Source organism: Gorilla gorilla, chromosome 15, assembly GCF_029281585.2.
Source record: "Gorilla gorilla gorilla isolate KB3781 chromosome 15, NHGRI_mGorGor1-v2.1_pri, whole genome shotgun sequence".
NCBI classification, from domain to species: domain Eukaryota; kingdom Metazoa; phylum Chordata; class Mammalia; order Primates; family Hominidae; genus Gorilla; species Gorilla gorilla.
The window spans coordinates 121,149,678-121,156,908 of NC_073239.2; positions in this window are offsets into that span (position 1 = coordinate 121,149,678).

Genomic DNA, 7,231 nt, shown 5'->3' on the forward strand with positions numbered 1-7,231 from the left:
TCTGAGGGTCCCTAGGGTGAGGGGCAGTAAGCGTGGGAAGGACACATCCACGGGGACCCAGGGCTTCGGGTGCTGTGCCAGGGCCTGCCTTGCAGCCCCTATGGGGCCCATGGTGCCATGAGGGCCCTTCAGAGAAGGTGGAACACGACAGAGCTGGGATTCAAGCCCACGCTTCCTCTCTGAGCTGCTTTCTTGTCGACTCTGCTGAGATCTTAGGGTCCCGAGGCTGGGGCAGGGAGCCAGGCTTGGGGGCTGGGCTGGTGGGAAACAGCCCTGTGTAAGCAGCCCCTGGCTCCCTTGTCTCTGGGTTATGCTATGTGGGGAAGTCGAGGCAGGAGTGATGGCAGCATTTCCCTCCCAGAGTCTTCTTGCCATCCTCTGCCCTCTGCCTGCCTTTGCTCATGGGCTCAGGACCCCCGAACCACAGGAGCCCCCTCCCGGGGCAGCCTGGATGGAGGCTCTTCCCTGGAGGACTCAGGCCTGGTCTGTCTTGACCCCAGTTTGCTGGGCTTTCCCGTGGTCAGAGGCCCCAGACCCTTTGGGGGATCCCCAGCCCTTTGACTGCTGTGAGCTCATGGCCTCACCTGACCTGTACATGTGCCCTCTGGGGCCACTTTAGCTGTTGCTCTGGTTGCCTCCTGGCCTCTTTGGAGTCCTATCTGCTTCTCATTTGGTAGGTCCCCAGTGGAACTAGTTAGCTTCCTTAAGCCTGTTACTCTGTCCCCATGCCAGTACCCCCCGCCTGCCTGGCCTGCGAAGGTTGTGTCTGGGCACCTGCCCCTTTCTGCAGCTTTGCACTGGCTTCCAGCTGCTCCACTCCACCTTCAACCCGAGGTCCTGGCCATGAGGCCCCACCATCCCCCGTGCTGTGATCCCCTGCCCGGTGGCTGGCTGTGCAGCCCCTCCCTCCCTTGGGGACTCCCCCTGTCCCCGGCTAGGTGCCCCTCCCTGGCTCTAGGCGGGGGACTGTGGGGTCCCTCCTTGGTGGAGGCTCCTAGGCCTCTCTGCCATGGCACGTCACACCTTGTGTGGTCTCTGCCTGTCTCCCTGCCTGGCGGGGTCTGAGTCATCACCTTCCCCGATCCTGGGCACAGGGCTAGGCCCAGCAGGGCTGGGGAGACACTGGCTGAAGAAGGAATGAAAGAATACCTGAATGACAGCATTCCCTTAAAGAGGCTCCGGCTGCGGTGGAAGCAGGTCCAGGACAGCTCTGAGCTGTCTGCAGAGAGCCTCCTGCCGGCCCTGCACTGTGGTTCCACACAGACGCAGTCCTTCGTGTGGCCACAGGGCCCCCCAGGTCAGGCCACAGGGTCACCCGCACCCAGGCCCCTAGTTTCCATCGCAGGTGGCCCTTGGGACTCCAGCCTCTGGGATTGGGGTTGCAGGCCAGCCTGGGAGGCTGCTGGGGCCCCTGATCCTCCAGCCCCAGCCCTGCTTTTGTTCGAGGCCAGCGCTGCATCCCAGCAGAAACTCAGACTAATGTGGAGGGCAGGGTTGTTCCCGAGAAGCCGAGGGCCACGCATGCCAGCTCTGTGCTGGGTTTGGAGAACTTGGCGAGGGGGTCAGGTCCGGGCGGGGTGTGATGGAGCTTGGGGTGTGGAGGGGTGATCCCCTCAGGACCCTGCTCTCGAGAGCCTGAGAAGCCCACCCGGCCCGTGTCCTGGAAACCTGGTGCAGCTGGCTGTGACCCCTGACCTGCACAGAGGCGCTGGCCAGGCACACTGTCCATGGGATCCAGGACAGTGCTGGGGTCTGAGTGGGGTTGGGTGGGTCAGGGTACCTCATTCTCAGGGACCGGGGTGATGCTGGTCCCAGGAGGGAGGCTGGGGAGCTGCCCTAGAGCCCAGACCACTGCGGGGTGCCGGCTCTTGCTCCGTTCTTGCCCTGCACCTGCTCACCTGCAGGGGATGGGTGGGTGCTGAGGCGTGTCTGGGTGGCTCCCTTTCTTTCATAGAGCACACCCCTGCCTCCTCCCCATCCGTCTGTCATTGGAGGGGTCCAGAGCCTGCTTCTTGCTGGGGAGCCGCCGTGGACCCTGGTCCTCCCTCCCTGGACCTGGGTCCTCCCTGCCTGGACCCCGGTCCTCCCTGCCTGGACCCGGGTCCTCCCTGCCTGGACCCCCGTCCTCCCTGTCTGGACCCCGGTCCTCCTGCCTGCCGGGCTGGCGTGGCTGGGGCCTTGGGGGTGGTGGCCTTTGGGCAGGCCAGGCCGGACCCATTTCCCACAGTTCAGGCCTGGCTCTCTGAGGGCAGTGCCTGTTTTACAGGACGTGGAATCCACTGTCCTGGGGCCATTGGGGCCAGCCCAGGAGCTGGGGCGGCCTTTCATCTGGGACATCAAAGCCCTCAGCCCTGTCATTAGGGGCTGGAAAGCTGGCTGGGGAGCGGCCCAAGTAGGAGTCACCCATTTTATGGATGGGAAAGCGGCAGCCGCCCAGGACCCAGCTCTTTGACTGAAACCGAAGCTAAGGTAGCGGCACCAATGCAGCCTGCAGGGAGCCTCCACCTCCTGCTTCCGGGACATTTGAGGAAACTGAGGCCCTGAGAGGGCAAGGGAGCCTCTGCCTCCTGCTTCCGGGACATTTGGGGGAAACTGAGGCCCTGAGAGGGCAAGGGAGCCTCTGCCTCCTTCTTCCGGGACACTTGGGGAAACTGAGGCCCTGAGAGGGCAAGGGAGCCTCTGCCTCCTGCTTCCAGGACATTTGGGGAAACTGCGGCCCTGAGAGGGCAAGGGCTGCTTGAGCCTCCAGCAGGTGTTCCTTGAGGAGTAGGGGGGCGGATTTGGAGTGTGCAGGGGCAGGATGGGAGGGGCTCACAGGGGAGGGTCAGGGTCAGCTGAGGTGGGGAGAAATGGTGGCCTACGGGGAGCCACGCAGCTGCTGACGGTGGATGGCCAGGGCTGAGGCGAGTTTGGGGTTAGGGGAGTGGGCGCAGGAAAGGACCTTGCTGGGCTGTGCCCGGCACTGGCAAGGTCCTCCCAGGTGGTGTCTCTTGTAGCCTCTGAGGCTGGCCTGGCACCTGGCCAGCCTGCCCCTGCCATGGAGTGAGGTGCCCACCTGACTCACCCAGTAAGTCCAGGCCTGCCCTGATGGCTCTGCCCACACCAGCCCTAGCACGGGAGGCCACGTTGTGGGGTGGGGTGACCGGGGCAGGGGGTCATGAGGTGGCTAAGAGGAGGCCAGAGCTGGGTGGGCTGGGCAGGCCAGTGGGACAGGAGCTGAGCTACATGGCCTGGGGGGCCCACAGAGCCGCTCCACAGTCCGCCCTGCTCGCAGAGTGGCGGAGGGTCTGTGAGCCACGGTCTGATTTCCCGGGGCCCTGCCAGGCCGTCTGCCCCGCTCCTTGCTGGAGGGCGGGGGGGTTCCCTATTCCAAGGACTGGGATCCGCAGGAGGCAGAAGAGCAGAGGCCCCTCATCCCTGGACTCAGGGTCCTCCTATCTGGCTGGGCGTGGTAGGCGTCTGGGAAACTGACTGCAGCTTCAGTAGCAGGCGCTGGGCTCAGAGGTTCCCTGCGAGCCTCCTCCTGTTCACCATCCCAGGGACCACAAGTGCAACCCATAGCGATGGCCATGGGGATGTGACACTAGGGTGGGATGGGAACAGTGGCAGCAATGACAGTGGGAGTGCTGGCAGAGGAGTGTTGGTGGCAGGGAGGCTGGTGGCTGTGGCTGGGGTGGGGCCATTGGCAGAGCAGCAGCAGTACTAGGGATGGTGGCAGCAGAGATCCAACCAGCCAGGCTGATGGGGCAGTGTCACCCCTCCTGGCCTGCTGGTCGCTTGGCTGCCCTCGGGCATGTGTGTTCCTCATGAGGCCAGCAGGACGTGGCCTGAGGCTGGTCCTTTCCTGACACCCTTTTCCCTGGGAACTGGGAGTGAGGTCACAGCAGCCTCCACAGGGTTCTCACTGGGTCCTGAGCCCCAGCAGCTGAAGGGGGGAATGGGGGCTGCCTGGAGTGCCCGAGATGGGGGCCCTAAATAACCAGCAGCGGGGTCATTGCCGGATGATGCCACGTTCTCCCGGGGTCCCGGGCTGGGAGGGGAGGCTCTGCCAGTCCCCCTGTGTCTCGAGCCTCAGTCTCCCCCTCTGCTGAGGTTCCTGTTCACGTGTGCGGTCATGTGTGTGAACATGGCTCAGCACCTGTCCTCATCTGCTTCCCCTCCCCAGGGCCGCCCCCGGCTGCCGTGAAATGGACGGTGCTCTGGGCTCTCCAGAAGGGGACCAGTCTCGGCCCCCACGCCCTGGTTCCCTGGGAATCCGAGGAGGCCCCTGCCCTGTGACTGCGCCCCATGCCCCAGGGCCTGTCTGCAGCCCTGGCGGGAGGGTGATTCCTGGGGTGGAGGCCCCCTGTCTGCTCCTCTCCTGGGAATGAGCCCCGCCCCATGGTGCCTGGGGGCTGGGATGTGCTCCCAGCAAACAGGAAGCCCAGGGTGACTTCTCCCTCCTGACATTGTGTTTACCAAGGCGGGATCCAGGCCCGTTTCCACACAGGAAACCCAGGAGGCTGGAAGAGGCTGGGAAGGAATTCCCTGGGCCAGCTAAGACGCTCTGGCTTCCTGTAGGACAGGCAGGCAGTGTGGGGTGGGGGTGGAGTGGGGTGGGGGTCGAGGTGTGGGGTGAGGGTAGAGGTGTGGGGTGGGTGGGTTTGGGGTTGAGGGATGGGGTAGAGGTGAAAGTGGGGGTAGAGGTGTGGGGTGGGTGTGGGAGGTATGAGTAGAGGGATGGGGTGGGGGTAGAGGGATGGGGTGGGGGTGGGTAAAAGGATGGTGTGGTAGTGGGGATGGGGATAGGAATGGGGTGGGGGTAGGGATGGGTTGGGAGGGTAAAGGGATGTGGTGGAGTGAGGGTAGGGGTGGGGGTGGTTGTAGGAGATGGGTGGGGGTGGGGTGGAGTGAGGGTAGGTGTGGGGGGATGGGGTTGGGGTAGGGATGGGGTGGGAGGGTAGAGAGATGGGGTGGGGTGAGGGTGGGTGTGGGGAGATTGGGTGGGGGTAGAGATGGGGGTAGATGGATGGGGTGGGGTGGGGTAGAGGGGTGGGGTGGGGTGGGGTAGAGGGGTGGTGTGGGGTGGGGTGGGTGTGGAGGATGGGGTGGGGTGGGTGTGGAGGGTGGGGTGGGGTGGGGTAGAGGGGTGGGGTGGGGTGGGGTGGGTGTGGAGGGTGGGGTGGGGTGGGGTAGAGGGGTGGGGTGGGTGTGGAGGGTGGGGTGGGGTGGGGTAGAGGGGTGGGGTGGGTGTGGAGGGTGGGGTGGGGTGGGTGTGGAGGGTGGGGTGGGGTGGGGTGGGTGTGGAGGGTGGGGTGGGGTGGGTGTGGAGGGTGGGGTGGGGTGGGGTGGGTGTGGAGGGTGGGGTGGGTGTGGAGGATGGGGGTGGGTGTGGAGGATGGGGTGGGTGTGGAGGATGGGGTGGGGTGGGGTGGGGTGGGGTGGGGTGGGTGTGGAGGGTGGGGTGGGGTGGTGTGGAGGGTGGGGTGGGGTGGTGTGGAGGGTGGGGTGGGGTGGGGTGGGTGTGGAGGATGGGGTGGGGTGGGGTAGAGGGGTGGGGGTGGATGTGGAGGGTGGGGTGGGGTGGGGTGGGTGTGGAGGATGGGGTGGGGTGGGGTGGGTGTGGAGGATGGGGTGGGGTGGAGTGGGTGTGGAGGATGGGGTGGGGTGGGGTGGGTGTGGAGGATGGGGTGGGGTGGGGTGGGTGTGGAGGATGGGGTGGGGTGGGGTGGGTGTTGGGGGTACAGGTGAAGGGATGGGGTGGGGTGGGGTGGGGTGGGTGTGGAGGGTGGGGTGGGGTGGGTGTTGGGGGTGGGGTGGGTGTTGGGGGTACAGGTGATAAGCAGCTGGGAGTCCAGGGAGGCTCCTGGGGCACCGGGTGGCCATGGTGGAACCCCCTTCAGAGCTCTGGATTTGGTGGCAGCCTTGAACGTCCCTGTGTCCCCATGTTGTCACCGGGACCTGCAGGCCCAGGCCCAGGTCTGTCTCCCTTCAGACAGGCCAAGGCTGAGGGGCACAGTGTCTCCCTCTGCAGAGTCCCTGTGGCCGGCACAGGGGACGTGTGAGCCTGGACATTTGTGATTTCAGGGCAGAGGCTTCCAGGAGGGTTGGGAGCAGAGCGGGGCCCTGAAGGTGCTCGCTCCACGCCTGGGCCTGGGGCAGCCAGAGGGTCCCCCCTAAACTCCCTCCTGGCCACCTTGTCAGGAGGAGGTGTCATGTCCCAAATGTGGGTTCCCCCCACCTTCCCCCGTCTGCCTGCGCCCAGCTGCACCAGACCTTAGCCTTCGGGGGTGCTGTTTGTTTCAGAATCATCTTTTAAAACTAAGCCTTCTTTTGGGCTTGCAGAAAAACCCTGAGGCTCACACAGAGCCCCCACACCTGACCGCAGGCTCCAGTGCCCCCTCCCACGGGCATGCGGCGAGGCGGTGGCGGCGGCCCCAACTCAGGTCGCCCGAGTTCCTGTCTGCTGCCCCTTCTGGGCTCCACCTCTGGAGGCAGAGACGGAAAGCACCTGGAATTCTGCACGGGAGATTTGTCTCCTCTCTCATTTATTAATTTATCCAAATACTTTCAGCAGCGTGGACTTAGAGATGTTTGTTTTGTACTTTGGGTTACATTCAATACTATTAGTTTCATGACTAAAGCTGTTCCAGCTCTGGCCACTGGGAGCCTTGCAGCTGGCTGGCGTCGGTTTTGAGTCCTCAACCATTGCCCCCAGGCCCCCGTGGCCCCCAGAAGTGAGCTGGTGCTGCCTGGTTCCTAGGCCTGCGGGCATGTGCGTCCCCTTCCCCCGCCCCCCACACGCGTGGCTGACATGTCCCTGCCAGGATGTGTGATTATATATACATAGAAATTAGAAATTATTAGAAAGGGTCTCACTATCTTCCAGGCTGGAGTGCAGTGGTGCGATCGTAGCTCACTGCAGTCTCAAGCTCCCAGGTTCAAGTGATCCTCCAGCCTCAGCCTCCCACGTAGCTGGGACCACAGGTGTGCCACCGTGCTTGGCTAGTTTTGTATTTTTTTGCAAAGAGGGGGTCTCATTTTGTTTCCCAGGCTGGTCTGGAACTACTGGGCTCAAGCAATCCTCCTGCCTCGGCCTCCCAAAGTGCTGAGAATACAGGCATGAGCCATTACCCCGGCCCTTGCATAACGCTTCACACCAGTTGCCTCGCACAGTCCTTAGCTCTCTGCTTGACAGCCCCCGAGCCCACAGGCCTGGGAGTCTCCACCCCTCTGAAGCCGCAGAAGTGAG